Genomic DNA, 21,271 nt, shown 5'->3' on the forward strand with positions numbered 1-21,271 from the left:
GGTGGTAGCAACATTAGCGATAAACTGTTTAAAATTAACTTAACTTACAAAAACTAGAGGCCATCACCTAAAATTGATGGAAAAAAAATTCCAGCACAAGGGGCGAAGGGGGTTCTTCACAGTAAGATCAGTTAGGGTCTGGAACTCACTGCCACAGGCGGTGATTTCAGCAAATAATGTGGAATTGTTCAAGAAACTTTTGGACGATTTCTTAAAAGGGACCGTAATATACAGTGGTACGGGTACTCCTAGAATGAGATCCTAATAGGTTGGACTTGATGGACTAATGTCTTTATTTAACCTCAAATACTATGTAACTATGTAACTATGTAAGTGGAGCCAAACCAGGCATAGAAAGCCATGGGGACCATATCTTCCAAAATTTCCCCAAACATTCTATGTATAAAGATCATTCTTTCTTTCTTTCAATAATATTTGGTTAACCTGAATACACCACTCCTTTAATATGGGTGGCCTAGGAGACAACCATCTAAAGGCAATCAATGCCCTTGCTATGCCTATCAATCTTATTTTAATGTCACCAATCCCCCAATCCTGTCCCTCCCCCTCCTCACAATTCAGTAAACACAGCCTGGGATCCATCTCCAATGAAATATCACACCCTTTGATTAATCAATCTGATAATATCTTCCAAGTACCTAAATAATTTGGGACATCTCCATAACATATGGATCAGGTTGGCATTAGTACCTTTACATCTAGGGCATTCCCCTGTATCTCATCTACCCCACCTAAAAAGTTTCTGAGGGGTATAGTAAACTCTATGAACTATAAATAACTGAGTAAGGCACTGGGTAGGCGAGAGAGATAATCTAAGGATATTTGCCAATATGGCTGACCATTCTTCATCTGAAAGTGGGCCCAGATCTTCCTCCCATCCTCGCCTACACGACAGCGTCCTATCTTTGGCCCAAAGATACTATAATCCTAACTATAATCCTTTTTTATAGTTAGATTGACAGCTTTAAAAAATAAATAATAGCTCTGTCGGGAAATTGGTTTTAATACAAAGGTTTTGTTTTGTTTTTATTTATTTTTAATTAGGCTTGTGTTAACTGTAAATACCCAACAGCATGGGGGGTAAAAAAAAAAAAGGAACTACTTAAAGTATGAAAAGAGCACATTACCTATGTGTTGACACTACTCCCAAGTTATCCCTGAAGAATATTTTGTCTAGTTCACGTACAGCTAGTTTTAGTTGCTAGTGTTTACCGGTGAAAAATAAAGAGCTTTATTAAGACAATCATACACTTGAATGCCACTCAGGAAAAAATTGCTTCTTTTGGATCAAATTATATAGGCTCTAATGTAAGTGAATGTCTAAAGTGCTCTTTCAATGTGCAAAAACTGAATCTGAGGTTGGACAGCTGCCCATTTTTTCTCTAAATTAGAACCAAGACTCCATTCATGTGCTGCCCTTTACAATAGCAACCCCTGGATACCACAATTAAACAAGCCTCCTGGATATATCTGATGCCCAGTGGCGTTTCTTTAATGTTGAATAGTCCCACCTCCATCCTAAAGACTCCCACCCACACTCCCTGAGGTTAAAATGCCAAACATTTGACATACATCTGGAGACAATGTAAAGGTAAAAAGGATGCTTTAGGACTCGTTAATGACTGGAAGGGTACCAAATGATTGGCATAAAGCTACGGTAGTACCAATATTAGAAAAAGGTTCAAGATGCCAACCTGGGAACTACAGACCAGTAAGTCTAACATCAATAGTATGCAAACTGGTCGAGGGAATGATAAAGGACTATTTAGTGGATTTTGTTCATGACCAAGGTATTATAAGTGATAATCAGCACAGATTTATGAAGGACCATTCTTGCCAGACCAACCTACTAACATTCTACGAAGAGGTGAGTAGAGATCTGGATAGAGGAATGCAAGTGGATGTAGTGTAACTGGGCTTTGCACAAGCATTTGACACAGTACCACATACATGCTTGATACACAAGCTTAAATCGATGCACTTTGGGATTAAAAACAGGCAAGTGGAATACACATTAATGGGAACTCCAATAAGGAAGTCAGAAATGAAAAAAGATTTGGGGGTCATAGTTGACCGCAGATTGAATAACAGCATGCAATGACAGGCTGCAGCAAACATAGCGAGTACTGTCTTGCATTAAAAAGGGAATGTTCTGTAGAGACAAAGCAATCATTTTGCCACTTTATAGATCACTGGTGCAGCCTCATCTTGAGTATGCGGTTCAGTTTTGGTCACCAGTCCACAGAAAAGATGCCCTGGAACTGGAGAGAGTCCAAGGAAGAACAACATAAGTAATAAAGGACTGGAGGATCAAAGCTATGAGACAAGGTTGCAAAATTTAAACTCGTTCACGCTGGAAGTGAGGAGATTAGGAGGGGACATTATTTTGTTATACAAAATGTTTAGTGGTGATGGCAACATTGGCAATAAACTTTTTACTGTAAACTCCCTAACAAGGACTAGAGGCCACCACCTAAAATTGGTGGAGAAAAGATTTATCCACAAAGGGCGTAGGGGCTTCTTTTCACTTAGAGTGGTTGCATTTTGGAACTCTCTGCCATAAGCAGTAGTATCAGCAAAGAATATTGATTTGTTCAAAAATCATTAGATACCATCCTAAGAGACAGTAACATACAGGGGTACATGTACTCTTAAATACTAGACCACACAGGGACTTTTATACACACACAACACACACACACACACACACACAAACGTTGAACTTGATGGCCTGTGTCTTTTTCCAACCTCAAATACTATGTAACTATGTAACTACAGGTGAAACTCGAATAATTAGAATATCGTGCAAAAGTAATTGCAGTAAGTGCTGCAAAAGGGGCCCAAACCAAGTACTGAGTACATATGCATGCTTGTACTTTTCAGAGATCCGATATTGTTCTATGTAAAATCCTTGTTTTAATCTTGTAATAATCTACTTTTTTGAGGTTGTGGATTTGGGGTTCTTGGGGTTTTCATGAGCTGTAAGCCATAATCATCACAATTATGACAAATCACGGCTTTAATTATCTTGCTTTGCATGTAATGAGTCTATCTCATATATTAGTTTCACCTTTTAAGTTGCATTAGTGAAATAAATGAACTTTGCACGATATTCTAATTATTCGAGTTTCACCTGTATATCAATACGACCAATTGTATGTAATAAAATCCTTACGAGGTAAATAAAGTTTTTTTTAATATACCCCTATCCAGATAGAGTGCTTTGGCCATTTAAAGTGGGACTAAACAGATTCAGGGCCCCCAGGGATCTTGCTATATTGTGCATTATATGCATAGCATATTTGCACATTAAGCCAGAATTACCTCCTAGCTCAGCGGTGAAATGTCTGTGCTCCTCCTCATTGCCCCACCTCTGCTGCTTCCATTTTTTCCCAGTCTTCGTCCAGGTTCAGAGTTTTTAGCTATTGTCTGGCCAACACTGACATCACTCCGGCCATCACACAAATTACTTTGTCCCGACACCCACAGCAGGGAAAGATTTCACATTGAAAAAATTATAGCAGGCTGAGAAACTTGCTTTATATCAGAAGAAACCTGCAGAGTCTCTTCTAGCATAAAAGCACACCTGCTAGCAATTAACAATAAAAAGAGTTTAGTTCTGCTCTGACTATTAATTTAGTAATGCCTCAAAGCAAAAGAATCTGTCCGTAAACTTCAATTAACAAAACTAATAAGACTATGAATAGAAGTACTAATTAAAAACTATTAAAAAATATGTTTAATTAAAATAAATTACTAAAGGTAAAATAATAAAATGAAAGCTGCTAGTACTATTTTAAAACAATCAGTACCTAAATACCATACATTTAAATAAACACAGCACTATTTCTGACAAACGTCTTATACAAAACCATATGTAACAGCTGTGATGAAAAACAATTGCGCATACAGTGTACACACAATTCATGCAAAACATAAGAACATATTTTACAAAAACTTTTGCGCTGCTGTGCATGCACACTGAAGTCAGAGTCTGTGCCCTGTTGCATTATTTTGGCTTCACTAGGGGCCTAACCATGGGCACAATAAATGTAAGTATTCTGGATATTTTATTTATTTAAAGGGTTATACACTTAGCTGTCGAAGGCAGCTGAGTAAATAACCGAAACGAAGTAACAGAGCTGAACTACATTCGGCTATTCACTTCGGCTCAGTACGGCTGATTTCAGCCGTACATTGGCTGCCTTTGGTCAAAGTGAGCCAAGGTGCAGAGGGACTTCGACTCAGCCGATCCAACATCTGGATCAGCTGAGTTGAAGCTCTGGCAGCTCACTTGCTGCAGTTCACCCCTATTCTCATAGGGGCTGAATGACAGTGAGTAAATAGCTGAATGCCGCTGAGCGCCATTGGGCTCGGCTATTCTGCTTCATACCACCGAGGTACTGAGCAGAATAGAGAATAGGTGAAAAATAAAAGCTGAAAAATAATTTTTAAAATGTAAAAAAATAGGAAAATTAAAACTATTTTAAAGAAAAGCAAACAAATAAAAAATTATTTAAAAAATATGCTGCATGCCAACCCGACCACATGTGATGGACTCCAGCCGCATAATGAAGCATCTGACAGATGTCGGCAAAAGAAAAATAATTGGGCGGAGCTAATGACAGCTAGCTTCGCCAAACTGTTTCCTATTGACCGGCACCTGCCAGAGTCTTCTAGTAGGTCACAGCCAATGAATAACAACTGGGCAGAGCAGGCCATGATGTAACCTGCAGTGACGCAACGCTCGGCGAGGTAAGTAAGAAAAAAAAAACAACATTGCGCAAGCTTCGGCGCTATGTATCGGGGCATTTTGACAAGTACAAGTACTTGTCAAAATGCCCTGTATCGGGCCCGATTCCGATGCTAGCATCGGTATTGTGACATCCTTAATTGCTATGACACATGCATGTCATCAAGGGGCTGGCTGCAAGAACCAGGAAGAGACAGGCGCCTCTCGATTATGTCATAAAAGAAGATGGTGGTGCCAGATCTGGTATGCAGTAGCGTACTGGCAGATCTCTAAAGAGCATGCCTGGATTCGCTGGACATGCGAGTATGTGTTTTGTAGGTAACCCAACAAAAAAGGTAAAAAGGAAAAAAAACACATGGTGGAGTGAAGTTCCTCTTTAAGTATTACTTTCTAAAGTTTAACATGGAGTACAGGTTCACTTTAATGTTATTCTGTAGAATCTTAGCACTACACACATACTAGCCCATGACAAATAAATATAAAAATTGTACATTTCTATAAAATAACATGTGGATTTATGAGTTCATATCTCAGCAGCCTGAGGTCACCGAACATTCTTCATTTTTAATAGTAATTTATATTCCGTGAAGCCTATATATTGTGTTCTAATGACAGTCTTGTTAATGACACGAAAATAAGAAATGTCAAATAATGTGACACATCCACATAAGTCTCTGACTGTTAATATTATGATCTCCCCATGTAATCATGTATCTTGTAAAATGCATGTGGTGTGAGAAAAAGTGATGATGGCTTGGCATGAAATGAGCTCCAATTAATGTCCCTAGGCTCACGGACAGGAAAATGTTCATTTTTTACGGTATCATAAAATATAGATTATTGTGTACTGCCTTATACCGCTTTATTATCAAGTTTTGAAAGACGTTTAATGTACACTAACATATGTGATGGCTGTAAAAGGTGTTTTTAAATATATTATCTTTCGACTTGATATGATGAGTTCTCAATCTGTGCATAATTTTCACTTCATCACTTGGCTGATGGGGCTTTTATGTAACTGTTAGGGAGAATACTGTAGGAAATATAGCAGAAAATTGCTGTGTGCACAGGACCATCATAACTATCTGTTTTTAATGGATAAAAATTACATATAGGGGACTTAAATAATACATTTCATTTTTTTTCCATGTGACTCCTTTTTTATACTGTTTTGCTCTGCAGTCAACTGTTACAATCAAAAAAGGAGCCCGTTGATGTTTAAATAACTCAACAGACTGCAAAAGAGAAATGTGAAGGAACTATAAGAGTACACAACTTTTTTGGCCTGACCTTTGTAAAGGAAAAGAACAATAAAATGCACTACAAAAGCACCTGTGTGAGTGAGTCCTTAGATCTGAATTTAAAGCTGCATTGCCATTAAATGGCTAAGTACATGGTGGACATACATATAAAAGAACCATCGTATATAAGACCCAGACAACATTGCCAGGCAGCAGGACAAATATATTACTTCACTTGTGTCTAATGTACTTAAAGTGACACTAAACTCACTAAGTACACTAACTATTAACAGAAATGTAGCTTATTTGTGTATCACTGGGCTGTAGATCCTCAAATCATCTATGAATGGTGCTGACACTGTTCTTCCTTCTGGAGGGTGGCTACTTTTGTTCCCCTTGGTCCCTGTGTGTGTTGTAAAGTAGCCACCACACCAAGCTCGCTCCCATGATGGACTACAATCTCAAAAGAAACATGAGATTATAGTTATTCACAGAAGCAGGCTGGAAGCAGTTGCTACTTTACAACACACACAGGGGACCATGGAAATAAAAGTAGCCACCATCCGGAAGGAAGGACAGTGTCAGCACCAATTCAGAGATGCTTTGGGGATCTACAGTGATACACAAATAAGCTACACTTTTGTTAATAGTTAAGGTACTTGAATACATTTTTGATATTTAACTGAGTTTAGTGTCACTTTAAAGTATGAATAAAGGTAGGTTAGGTTTGGTTAGAGTGGTGAGGAGTTTAAACCATTATAAGGTTGGATTGATGTGTGCAACTGTGTTAGAGAGATTTCGGGGGTGATTTACTAACCTAAACACACGCACGCACCAGGTGCGTGTGATTTTCACACAGCAAAACGTATTTATCAACCAAAAAGTCTCTAAAAGCATATTTCCACTAATGCCATATATGGAAAAATCATGCACATGATGCATATATAATGCTGCTTCACAGTTTAGACAAAAATGGTTAGCTCATGCATTTACATTCCTGCATTCATCAACGCAAGCAACACAACATAGAGCTAATTTACACAACATCACCTTGCAATTCATGCAAGGCTTTGCACAACACACCTGCTGGGTGTGTACACACTACAAAGGTGTTTAGATTCCACCCATAGATCATGCTTGGAGGGAACACACTACAGAGGTGTATACATGTTCATGGTGTGTTTATAAGGTTAGTAAATCAACCCCTTCATCTCTCTGCCTGTCCCCAAGAATGAAAGTAAGGGTAAATCCAACATTCTGAGTTGCCACCAGAACGGTAACAGAGGGAAAATCTTTCACTTCCCATGACAACTATCTAAGAGAGGATTTCCCGCACAATAGAAAGTTAGATGTGTTAAATGGTACAGCGCTAAACGTCCTTCATTGATGTATATACGAAGATCAAACTGTTATGATCCCAGCTTGGAGCATTCATATGAAAAATGTATAAAAAAGTGTCAGTAAATAAAGTGAAAAAGTGTAAAAAAAAACTTACAGTGTGTAAAAGGATATTGATCCAAAATGAAAATTTCAAAAAACAACTGTTCAGTGGATTGTAAAAAATGTATCAAATATAAAACCTGTGTTTAAAATCTAAAGACGTGTAAAAAAGTGTTCAAAAGTATGTGTCATGTGTATATAAAACATATATCAATAAAATGGTAACACAACAATCGAATGCAACACTCTACGTGCAATTATTAATCTAAAAGTTGATTATTAATAAACATATATATATATGTGTGTGTGGGTAGTCAATATTGACTGAGTCTTTCAAAGTCTTAAAACCCCATAAATGCAAAAAAGCAAAAAAGACTTCCACAGTGAAATCAGGTGCGTTTTCCAATTCAGTGATGTGTCCAACGAAAATCCAGAAAAAAGGACCAGGAAAAATCCCCTCAAGGGAATGCACTCACCGGATCAATGATGTTAAAGAGGCGTTTGTCTCGTCAGAGAAAAGCCGGAGCTGTGTATCCACTTCTCCCGCTCAGTGGAACTCCAGGGAGAGAAGGAACTCCTGTTTCTCCGGAATGTTAAACCAGGGATCTCCACCAGGTCAGATATCCAATCAAGCAAGAAGAATGAAAAATACGCTCATAGCATAATAAATTCCAGGTTTATTAAATCAAAAACATATAAATATATAAAAAAAGCGCTAAAATTGAGTTCGTATTAAAAGCCGGCTGGTCACTTAAGCGTGACTTCTTAGATTGGAACAATAACGTGAGAATAGGTCCGCCCCCGACGCGTTTCGTCACACAGACATTCTCAAGGGATGGCAGGTCTGTGTGATTTTTCAATGAAAAATCTCCCTTGGGTAAAAAAAAAAAAAACTTAATTCAGGAGGTGGCGTTATCCCCTCCTGAATACCAGGCAGCCATTGCTCTACCTGTGAAAAGATGAAACGCTTTATAGAGGGGGATGGAGCCTGTTGCCCATCTAAATGAAGCCTTACTGCATCAAGTTATACTAACTAACTTTGCAAACATAAACTATTATCTCTGCCTTGTATATTTCTGTCTTTGAGAGCTATCCTCAAAGTCTCAGATTAGTGTAAATATTGTTTTGTTTGAGGTTTAGACTATACAAATGAGAACACATAAAAAATAAAAACTCTAAAGTGACAAGAATTATGATAGCATATTATGGTATGAAAGAAGCTCGTATGACAAAAAAAAGCACCAATAAAGAACTCTCACACCATGCTCTTGGAGAAAATAAGTAGGGGTATTTATCATTGCACCATGCAATTGTAGGTAACAGCATATAAATTGTACACAGGTACTTTAGGACAAACCTTGCATGCATGTGCATGTGAACTGTGCTACCCTCCTCCACTACAGTATCCTCCACCTTCTCCACATTTTATCAGTACATACTTCATTATGTATTGTTTCCTTGTATTATAATACTATAATAAATCTCTGTGCTGATACAAACAATTATATATACAGGCTGCAAGCACACAAATCAGAAATAACAGAAAACTCAAACAAATGCAGTTAAGCACTAAACACCAAAACCAAACATAGATTATGCAAATTATATACATTGTATGTGTAAATACAATCCAAAGAAACTTTACTAAACTATAGACAATGTGTAAGAGGGCGTTAAACCCTTGTAGGCTAACGGCTGAAATCAGCCGTACCAGTCTGAAGTGAATAGCCGAACAGTGTTCGGCTCACTTCACTTCCGATCGGTCATTTACTCGGCTGCCCTCGGCAGCTTTGTGAATAGACCCCATATTATATGTGGTTGGGTGGAGAAAAGGAGGAAGTAGAGGAGAAGAAGGACAGTGAGACGCAGGTGGTGACAGTGTGAACTTCAGAGGATGAGGTTGGGTACTCTCTATCCCAATGGACCTTAACTCATCTTGCACAACCACATGTGGGTACCTTGTGGCAAGGAATCACCCTTTATATAAGACAAGTACCCTAATGTAAGGACTATATATGTGCTGGTTCAATTACGGTAGATTAAACTTCTTATGCAAGAGCTGAATGCTATACCAATTATTTGGAAATAGCACGTATCTATTCTTTTATTAAGTGACCACTGCTTGGAGTCAAATCTGAGTTGATTCCATCAGGACCTGATTGGACATTCTTTTATTCAAAGTACTAAGATGAAGAGAGAGTGAAAATAAGAGAGGGTGCTTGGTGACTTTTAGGGAGTCTGTCTATGCAGATCTGAAATCTCTAGTGACTATTCTGTGTTCTTCCCAAGCACTCTGAGTGGGGTAGTGTACTCATGGCCTGGTCTTTGAAGTGTTTGAGGGACTGTACTGTGAAAGCTTCATGGGAAAGTGGGAGCATCAATAAGTCTGCAGCCACTGATGAGGTTTTTCAGTGCCAGTAGTGAGTGAGAGCTGGCCTTCCATTCAGGAACACATTTGTAAGTCTACAATATGTGTTTCCTGACTCAAACAGGATCACAGTTAGTGATGTAAAAACTTCACAATCAGTGAAGAAAAAAGTGTGATAGACTCCTATTCATAGCTTAAAAATAAATAATTTCACAATCTGTGCTGTCATAAAACTTAAACCTTACACCTTAACCTTCCACCTCTGGTTGGCTAGGAATCACCCTCAATCATGGATTCCTTGAGCAAGAGAAGGTCACAAGTGGTCAGTACAGTATTCCAATGACAGAGGGAAGGCTCTTCCTTCTGTTCTTTATTCTGTACTTTGTTCCCTGATTTATAAATGTGTAAAGCCAATTATAGCATGACTCAGTTAAACAGATTTAATAAAATGCATAAAAGCATGAACTACTCACATATGTTTTGTGAAAGCCACTGCACATGACAAACTGCTCACAAACATTTTAGAAGTGCACAAGTCTCACAGCCTGTTTGTGTGCTTACATTACAGATTGTATCCTGCACGTTTCAACATTACGACTTCTTCAGAATTCCCTGGTTAATATGACAGGGCTTACCTGCACATATGTTATGTACCAAACAGTACTGTACGCAAGATACCTAGATTGCTACTGATAAATATATATAACTGGCAATGCAATTTATACACAATATTACTATAAAGGATAAGAATTTCCCTTAGTAAGGAGTCAGATACACTTCATAGCAACCCTGTTTAATAGTTAATATTTGGCTGCTTTATTCTCCATGTGAAAAAAACAGGGCACAGGTGACTTCAATGTTATTCTAAAATATGTAACTAAACAGTAAACGAAAACCAATAAGAGCTTGTTTAAGCACCTCAGAGATCAATGAACTTGAGAACATAATAAACTGGAGCCTGCAAAGAATCAATTCGCAATTGTGGCACGGAATACATTACTTGAATAAAGTATGCCTTGTTTCTCTACTGCAAAATCCTTACTGATTTCTGGATATAAGCACAGAGGATTTAATATATGTGCAGTTACAAATAAGTCCGCAATTATTTTTGTATTAAAATAGGCAGGAAAAAAATTGAAAAAAATGAACATTCAACCTATCCTTTTAACAGCATTAAAACAGCACTGTGTGCCAAACAAAATAGAAAGAAAGAAAGAAATCAGTTCAGCGGGAAATAACAAATAACAATAGCAATACCTTAAGTGAAAAGCATGCAGATATTTCTCACAAAGGTGACAAAAGTAAGGCAAATAGCCATTGTATTTGCTTCACACAAAGCCGCTGATTTACTGAAGGAATAATTTTCAACCAAGCTGTGTTCACTTAAAATACCCAATCAGGTAAAGGGGAATTTAAAAAAAAATGAAGTAAACAGAAGGCTGGAGTGAAAATTACTCCTTTAGTAAATCAGCCCCCAACTGTTAGTTTGAAATACAACTCCTCCTTTGTCCATATTTCTGACAAATAAAATATTGTAAAATGGGGCTTCATAGAGTACTGTAAATTGTAATACAAAAACCTCACCCATAATATCTTACTTAACTGCACCAAAAAATTAATGAACCCTTTTAGGTGGACAAAAAATCTCAACCATGCATTATGTTTAGTGTGAAATTATGCAATTATCAACAGATGGCAGCTAAATGTCTGTATAGATAAAAGTTATATCTCTCCTATTAGGTATTCAGGATATTTCCACTGCCTATACAAACGGGAAAACAACACCACAGTCACATATAATTTTTATATTGTAAAAATTGTGGACAAATGTGAGGATGTACAGTACTTTCAAAGTGTGTGTAGCATCCCCCTTCCCCAGTTAGCGTTATCCCAACACAGGATAACAATACCGGTGGCTCCGAAGGGGTGATCTACATTAAAAATGAAATAATGGGTCTCCCTGTCTTTCCTTTTTAAGAAACCTCTATTATGGATCCAAAGCACAGCAGTACACCTTGAGTTACTAGGGTCGGTTGCTATGGGTTACGGCAGCTGTGATTCTTCTTGTCTAGGGATACATTCACTCGCTTTGCCCATCAGCACTTACTGCCCTTTCTGGTGAACGATTTGAGTGAAGTCCAGACTATAGTTATGATGTTTGAAACTTTATTTGCAGAACGTCAGGGAGAGAGGAGTCAGTGGGTTAGGAACATCGAGGCAGATGTAGACTCCATTGCTTTATAGATTGTTTAGGGGGAAAGCCACGTGAACCAAATGACAAATTAGTATCAGACCACATACAGTCTGATAACCACTACATTTAATAGCACCCTTCCCGCTAGGGCGGTACATGTGTAAACCCAAACAACCAAAACTCATCTTCAATATTTTTAAATCTCCACCTTTTATGAAAATAATACTTGGTGATCCTGCCATGAAGATCTTTGTTCAGGCACTTCCTATTATAGGATGACAACTCTGTGTCCCTTTCTCACAATTGTGCTACCACTTTGTCACCCAGTTACACAAGCTTATAGCGCAAACTACAAGAGGCCACTTTAACAAACAATAAGCCGGCAAGGTCCACTGTCACCATCAGGAAACCTGCCCTTAGAAATGCCTTGGAGCCATCACTCTGTGAATGTAGACAATACATAGTTGCAAAGCGACTGCAGGAAGCAAAGGATGAAAAAAAAGTGAAAACAAGTATTGAATTTTTTAATAATAGACAATTGCTTTGGCAAGCTAAATGTCATTGAAGTTGAGTGGCTATGAATTAGAATGCTTATCGTACTTTTAGGGTCCATTCACACCATCTGCATACAAAGGCGAATTGTCTTGTTTTGCATTGGGGCTGCGCTGGAAACAACAGCCAACGCAGCCCCAATGCAAAACAAGACAATTCGCCTTCGCACGGATGGTGCCCATTCACGCCACCACATTGTGATGGGAACACAGTAGTGTGCACTGAAAAAACTCAGCGGGATGTGATGCGGTACCACCACCTTAAAACATCAGGTGAGTATATCTGTTATTTTTGTCCCTAGACACAAGTGAGCACTTTAAGGTGCCCATACACTGCACGATTATCGTACGATAATCGTATGCAATCGTTTTTTCGAACGATAATCGAGCAGTGTGAACGGAACCGTGCGACCGTTTCTACTGTACGGTCGCACGTCTTCTGTCGAACCAGCATGTTCGAAAACCAGCCGGGAATCGTACGATTCTCGGCTGGTTAGAACGGTGCTCGGAAGACAAATGCCGAACGGGCCGGTGTGCGCACGCGCACACTGCCCGTTCAGCATTGCGGTCATCGGAAGCCCGCCCCTCAGGGGGGCGGGCTTGCGATGATCGAGAGTGCGATCTGCCTGTCCAAGATAGGCAGATCGTACGTTTTTTTAATCCCTGTACAACCATCGCAAGACTAAAGTCTTGCGATGGTTGTAGAGTGTATGGCCACCTTAACCCTTACAATGAGGCTACACTAAATAAAATGTAAATCTTTTAAATAAAATGTCTCTGTCTCATCCATCAACAACCTCACTACAGCCATTACTAAGACATTTATGAGTGCTTTACCCTTAAAAAGTAGGGGGAGGATCTGGGTCCAGTACTATCAGCTGGTTGACATTTTGTGTTATAATGAGGAACACTGTCCCGCTTTCATCACTTTAGTAGTAATTAACCCTTAGGGAGTATCTCAGCAAAACTGAAATTCCAATTACAAGGGATGCTTAAAATTGTACATGTATCTTTGTGCAGACATCTGCCAAAATCAGTCAGCCAATCACAGAAGCAGAAAGTGACACTTCTGGGGTATTCTGTACACCAGCTGAGTACAGAATGATTTCAGGTTGCCATACTGCTTTTAATTTATTTGACAGTTTTAGAAAGTAACAGCAGATGCATTTTTTTAGGAAAAGGTACTTTAAAAAAAAAAAAACATTACATTTCAAAATGGCTGGTGTAGAAATTATTATTTTTATATTTATATATGCTATGCTAATAATTTTTTTGCATTTTTATTTTGTTAAAGTGGAGTTTAATGTTGCATTTGTGTTGCTTTTTTGTCTTGTAAACTAAATGAATAAATAGTTTTTTTCTATATCAGGGTGAGACCCCCTTTTGTAATAGATGTTCATAGCAAGCAAAGGTAAAATGACAGGTGTGAAAATCCCCTCCCAGCTGTGTCACTAAAAACTAACAAGACTGTGTTCGATTCAACCAATGGACAAACCCAGAAATGAGTAAAATTTAAAGCTGAACTGACCCTGATAGAAAAGTTATTCATGTTTCAAGTATCTGCAAATATTGCCTTTGTGTGAAAGAGTTAAAGTGGAGCTTTGTCATTCTTGTAGCAAAACATGATTTAATGACCACAATGTCATGTGTGTTTACTAAAAGGTGTGTTTGGCTGTGGTTAAGAAATCTAATGTAATGTATATACTAGAACCACACCTTGCTTTATGGTGAAAAATAAGTACGTTTTATATGGCCTGAGCCTGACAAACAGGAATGTGTGCCGTGCCAAAGGAAGTATGTTAAAGACGTCCCTTAGATTAGCTGAAGTTGGTTTGTGTGTGGGGTGTCACACTGAACGCTAAGTAGTCTGTATATTAAGACAGACCAACATGCCTGATAATCATTCATCAACAATCATAATCATGTGGTGTGGATATCAAAGTTTAATGGGAAAGCAGATTTTAACAATGTATGTACAAATCAATTTTTCCAGCAAATGATGTTGCCAAACTATCAGTTTTGTTATAATATATATATTAATTCCTTTGAATGGAACCCTTGATGAGGTGCCGTGACACAACTTTCTCCTCCAAATAACTTTACTATCAAAAATAAATAAATGTATACTCAGCAAGAAGATGCAAGTATCTGCATAGAACACATTTCCCAATGTAGGGATCCAAGATGAGGCCTAAAAAACATGCAGACTATCTGGAATAGCCAACAATGCTTATAGCTACCTACAGCATGGAAATTGACTTTAGACAAAGAACAAGAAAACACTCAGCAGGTAGATAGGCTAAAGCGAGGTTCCAGTTGTTAGGTAAGTTCATGTTCAGGATCAAGACCCAAGTCATATCCAGCAAAGCGGGGGAAGCAGAGAACCAAAATCTGGAGAATCTGGAATGCAGGATGATCCAGCAGAGGTGGACATAAATCCCTGAGAACAAGGAAGTGCACTAGAGGAAACCAGAGCAGGGACAAAAGTATCTGAGGCGCAATCCATGAAAGATCAATCCTCAGTCATGCTTCCCTGTGCCCCATATGGCTGACCTGACCAGGCCAATTTTCAACTGATTAGCTGAATAGATACCCTGTAGGTAAGTTTCTACCTCTGGACCCTTCAAACTAGATTTGCCTGGACGTTCTCTGTGGGAATTTTTGGGTGTGGATGTAATTTATTTCTCTGGCATTTAAAGAGTTCTAATCTTTCCAGCTATAGAAGTGATGGCTAATTACAAATTAATTTACCATCAGCAGATCCCCATCCTACATAGTATTTTCCTGCTGTTACTCTGCTTAAAATATTTAAGCAGACTTCTAAAGGTGCCCATACACTGCACGATTCTCATACGAGAATCGCGGGAAATCCCGCGATCGTACGAGAATCGTGCAGTGTATGGAAGGCGTGCGACCGTTTCTACTGTACGGTCGCACATCTTCCGTCGAACCAGCAGGCTAGCAAACCCGCCGGGAATCGTACCATTCTCGGCGAGTTAGTGGCCTGCTGATTCGACAACTGCCGAACGGGCCGGTGTGCGCACGTGCACACAGCCCGTTTGCAGTCATTGTAAGCCCGCCCCTCATTGCAGTCATCGTAAGCCCGCCCCTCAGGGGGGCGGGCTTGCGATGATCGCAAGTATGATCTGCCTGTCCAAGATGGGCAGATCGTACTTTTTTAAAGTACTTTACAACCCTCGCAAGACAAAAGTCTTGTGAGGGTTGTAAGGTGTATGGGCACCTTAAGCTTTTTCCTGGGTCAGACCTCTCCAAATTGAAAAATAATTAGCCTGCAAGGTGTGACTCTTTAAAATAACCCCAAGTAGGAAACCTCCCCTTTTCTATCAGGAGGAGGCTACCAGCTTGTTTCTTGATGCTGTAATTTCATCTAGGGATAAACTGCCGTATGGCTGCACGACATGAAAACAATAATTACAGGCACTTGTTTCAAATGTTAGAGATTTAGAGTCACATTTTACCATATTAATTGGACATTCTGGCCCAAAGACATTCTGGCCCAAAGTCAGACACGATATGTGTTTGCCATACTTTGACCCTGCCAAAGGTTTTCAGTTTCAGAAGGTGTATTCTAGGGGTGGTTAATAACTTTACAGGGGTAGAACAGGGTCTTTCTACACAGTTCTTTTTTTTTGGCTTGCAAATGCAGCAAGTGATGAGCCGAACACCCCAGTGTTCAGTTCGAATTTGAAGTTTCGAACATGGGAAAGTTTGAATTTGAACTCGAACTCAATGCAAGTCTATTGGGGTAGAACTTTTAAAATCAATGTCCCCATTTTGAAGCCTTATATGGAAGTTATTGGCCATAAAAAGTTTATGGGGATTTGAGTACTGCCCTGAGGGACATGAATCAATGATAAAAAAACTTTTAAAAAATAAAAATTTTAAAGGAGCAGTGATTTTAACATCACTTAAAGGGTAACAATAAAAATGAAAAATTCCTTTAAATATTGTGTCTGGGGGTCCCTTTAACTACCTCCCGGCTGGCCGTTGTGTATACACGGCCGGCCGGGAGCTTCTTGGATGTAACTGGGCCTGTATACACGTCCTGTTACATCCGCGCGCTCGGGTGCGCCACGCGGCAGGCGCGAGCGGGAAATGCCCATTAATATACAAGCGATCCGCCAGCTATAGAGCTGGTGGATCGCTTGTATGAGGTCCCGTGACGTGCGCCCCTCCCCTCAGTGGCTCCCCCCCTCTCGCTGTCAAGCTGGTCCCGGGCTTCATCAGCTTCTTCAGGGGGGTCCTAGGTGACATTAGGGGTCTTGGAGACCCCTGATATCTCCATAAAGAGGACCTGTCACCTCTTTTGCTATCACATAGAGGGGTTTCTCAGCCCCCTCTGTGATAGCAATAAAGTTGAGTGGAAAAAAAATAGGAAAAACATTTAAAGTTTCTCCCCAAATTTTTTTTTAAGTTACACATAAAAAAGAATAAAAAAACAATTATTTTTTTTAAAGTCCCCACCCCTACATACACGCATGTAAACATGCGTCAGGTGCGCATACCTGCGAAAACGACGATTGCACCCATTACGCCGCACATGTTACATATCGCCGCGAACGTCGGAATGAGAGCAATAGTTCTAGGGCCATCAATCACTGATAACACTAAACTGATGAGCTGTAAAAGCTTTTAAAGCGTCGCCTATGGCCAATTTTGGGTATGCTAGTTTTTTGCGATTTCGCGAGTGCGCGCAATTTTTAAGCTTGACATGTTTGGTGTCTATTTACCCGACGTGACCCCGTCTTTTATATTTTACCAAAAAAAAGTGGGTAATATTAGTTGTTTTATAACATAATGTAAAAAAAAATATTTTTTTCAAAATTTTCAATAATTTCTCCTGAATATAGTAAAAAATAAAACCCCCAGTGCTGATTAAATACCACCATAAGAAAGCTCTATCTGCCCCAAAAAAATGGTATAAAATTAATTTCAGTACAGCGTTGCATGACGGAATAAATGTCAGTCAAAGTACTGCAGCGCTGAACACTGAAAAATGGCCTGGCCAGGAAGGGGGTCTAAACACCTGGTCTTCAAGCGGTTAAACTGCCTGTAAAGTGGCACATCTGTACGATGTATAGAACCTGCTGCAGCAAAACTAACATTTTTAAAGAAATTTTTTTTTTTTTAATGTGCGGTTCCCCCTCCCAAACAATAACAGACCCTTTAGATCTGGTAGGAATGTTAGAAGGGGCCCCATGTAAACAAAAACAAATAAAAAAAGTGTGTGGAGTTCCCCCTCAAAGTCATAGCAGGTCCTTAAGGTCTGGTAGGAATTTTAAGGAGAAACCCCGCCTCCAAAAATGGGAGGGGGAGCGTGGGGTCACCCTTAAAATTCCCTACCAGACCCTTGATCCGAGCACAGGCCTGGCAGGGCATGAAAGGGGGGGACAAGCGAGAGCCCCCCCTCCCTGTGAGACCAGGCCACATGCCCCCGTGCCGTTGGGGACAAGGACCTCTTCCCCACAAGCTCTGGGGCGTTGTTGTGGGGGTGCGGACAGGGGGCTTATTCACATCAGGGGCACATCCAGATGCGCCCCCCTTGTGAATGAGTAAGGGGTACTTGTACCCCTACCCATTCACGAAAGAGTTAAATAAAAGTTTTAAAAAAGAGGCCACACTTTTGAAAAAAACCTTTATTTATAAAAAAAACAAAAGACATATTTTTGACAAGTCTTTTATTTTTTTTAAAAACAAAATACAAAAATGGATCCACCAACATAATCCAATGTGAATCACGACGTCCAGTGTTGTCCACGATGACGACAACTCGACGAAATAAAATATAAATAGAAACAATTTTTTTTAAAACGACGACCGCCGTCCCTTCCTCTGCGACGAACACCCGCCGCAGAATGGCATTTTGACAGATGCCGGAAACTTATAAACAATTGGACGGAGTAAGCAGTGACAGCTAGCTCCACCCAACTGTTTACAGTTGTAACAGGTAAACCATGATTGGGCAGAGTCATCATGACTTTGTCCAATCATGGCTCTCACAGTTCTCTGTGCCCTGATTGGGCAAAGTCTTGCACCTAACCTGTGGTCAGGTGCAAGGCTTTATAGCCAATCAGGGCTCACAAGGCACAGTGCATTTGTGCGGGGCGTTCAGTGATCGAACACCTGCTAAACGTCCTGACAGTTCGTGTGTTTGCCGAACACACGAACTGCCGATGTTTGAGTCAAATTCACGTTCGGCTCGAATATCGAGCCCATCATTAGCTCCTACCACCGTTAGTGGAGTGGCTAAAGGTGGTAGGAGCATTTAGTTGGCATTTATTTTTATTATTTAATTTCTGACTTTAGTGTCGCTTTAAGTACACCTAGTAGTAGTAAGTCACATTCAACTGGACTATAATCTTAATACAAATTGGTAAACTAAATGTGAGATTGTAGTCCGTCACAGGAGTGAGCTTGGAGTGGTGGCTACTTTACAACACCCACAGAGAACAAAAGTAGCCACCCTCCAGAAGGAAGGACAGTGTCAGCATGAATTCAGAGATGATTGGAGGATCTGCAGCTGAGTGATACACAAATAAGATACACTTTTGTTAATAGTTAAGGTACTTGAATGTATTTTGAAGATTAACTTCTGAGTTTAGTGTCACTTTAAAGAAGACCTTCACTAATTAACTGCCTCTATCAGATTTTATTTAATAATTATTTTGTTATCTGTGTAATGTGGAAATTATACTTGGATTTTGCATTTTTTTTTATCATACATGTGCTGTATGACAAGTTGTTAAAGAACTGTGTGTCAATGCTAAGGTCTGATGGCCTCATATTACAGGGTATGGATACCAAACCATTTACCCTTTTTTTTTTTTTGGTTGTCCTTATCATTAGGAAAGCATGGGAAGAGGGATTTTATTACCCTTTCACATTATAAAATCGTTAAACAAATATTTAGGCTATTGAGGATAGGTGGACTGCCTCTGAAGCTCCTATCTTGGAACCACCCCCACTCCCCATCTGCGTCCTGCTTTAGTTCTCCAACATTGAAGAGCTCTGAATACAATCATCTTTACTCCTTTTAGGGAACCCTGCAGTGAACAAAAAAAGAATACAAATATATACAATACCATAAAGTGTGAGTGTCATTGAGCAATAAGTTAGCAATTTTAGACTCAAATCAAACATGCAGCCTACCATATCATGTTTCAAAATAAAATGAAGAACTGCAAGTGCAAGCTTCATTTGAAAAAGACAGTTATCAATTGATCTGCCCCTCAAGACAGGAACTTAGAGAGAAAGTAGCATTCTACATTAAATCTGCATAGAATACTCTCCCTGTCTTTCATTGCCCATGGTAAGCAACTTGTCAACAAACCATTCACTAAACAACTGCAGGAATCAGTCATTATAAGTACTATTGATGTTGAACATTGAGACATATTTAGAGAAGGGACTGAAATAAGTGATGGCTGTATTACTTAATTTTTCAGGTTGGTTTGCTTTATTTTCACCTAGTGATCTTGTCAGTAAAACACTTTTTATTCTGGTTGACAATGCTTACTCACTGTACTGTATTTATGGGGCACAGTTGTCACCCTAGGAAAAGAAGTGTGTTAGGACTACAGAACATCTTCACCATTCCTATTCTACATGGTAGTCCAGCAGGGGGAATCTGGGCAGGGCTGGTAACACTGCTTATTATTTAAGTGCAGCACAAGCACAGAAGGTAGGGAGCTCATTGTACTTTTAGGGAATAAGCACAAAGAGGGGCGCCTTTCCTGGTGCAGATCACTTTTATTTCAATAAACATAAATAGAAAACCGAATCATACTCACAAACATGAGTGTCACAAAGTCATGAGGTGAGGACTGACAAGCAGTGAGATGTCCACTAGGTGATACCAGTGTAGTGGTGACGTTAACGCGTTTCCGGGGCACGCCCCCTTCATCAGAACATGAGCAAGATCAACAAGTATTTTGCAGTACTTGCAGCATTTTTAAAGGCCAGTGACAGGTTTGCAGCTACATGATGGGTTTACATATAATGGATTAGGGGTATAATAACATCAATGAGTTTGTGGGGACCAGTCCAATGTGGAGGGACCATGAGGTTAAAAAAGTGTGCTATTATACACATAAATACATATTTGCTCTTGCATCTACAGTTTGTGTTTCTTGCTTAGTAGTGCAGCACTATACAGTAGTGGCCCACCTATTATGTATCTTCTGCTACTTCTTAGGTATTGCATTCATGTTATTGTTTTAATATATACTGGCAGCTAGTGTTTCTTCAACACCATAGCAACTTGCTTGTGTGTACTTCATATGTTCCTTTGTTTCCCTTTTCTTTAGAGCTAGTTGGTTCATTCCTAGATAGAACTTCCCTTCTTCTCCATGTCCCCCAGTTAGTCAAGTCTTCATAGCTGATACTAGGCTTGGAAAGGACTGGACTGGATCATTGTCTGTCAAAGGACTGGAAAAATGTCCTCTGTAGTGTACTTTAAAAAGCAAAACTGTGTTGCATTCAACTTCTGTGTCTTATTGCAGAGTTAAGCTGTCTGTGGTGTGTGCTAAAATAGCAGGTGATCATACTGTCCAGATAGATCGAGATCTATGGGGATATATCAATGCATAAAGTGGCATTTGAAACAGAAAAAGCACAATGCCAGCCATAAACACAGCCATTTTCAGAAAGTTTCAACTACTTTGAACTAGCTTTTAATCTAAA

Source organism: Nanorana parkeri, unplaced genomic scaffold (assembly GCF_000935625.1).
Source record: "Nanorana parkeri isolate BGI_ZX_2015 unplaced genomic scaffold, ASM93562v1 scaffold1058, whole genome shotgun sequence".
Classification (NCBI taxonomy): domain Eukaryota; kingdom Metazoa; phylum Chordata; class Amphibia; order Anura; family Dicroglossidae; genus Nanorana; species Nanorana parkeri.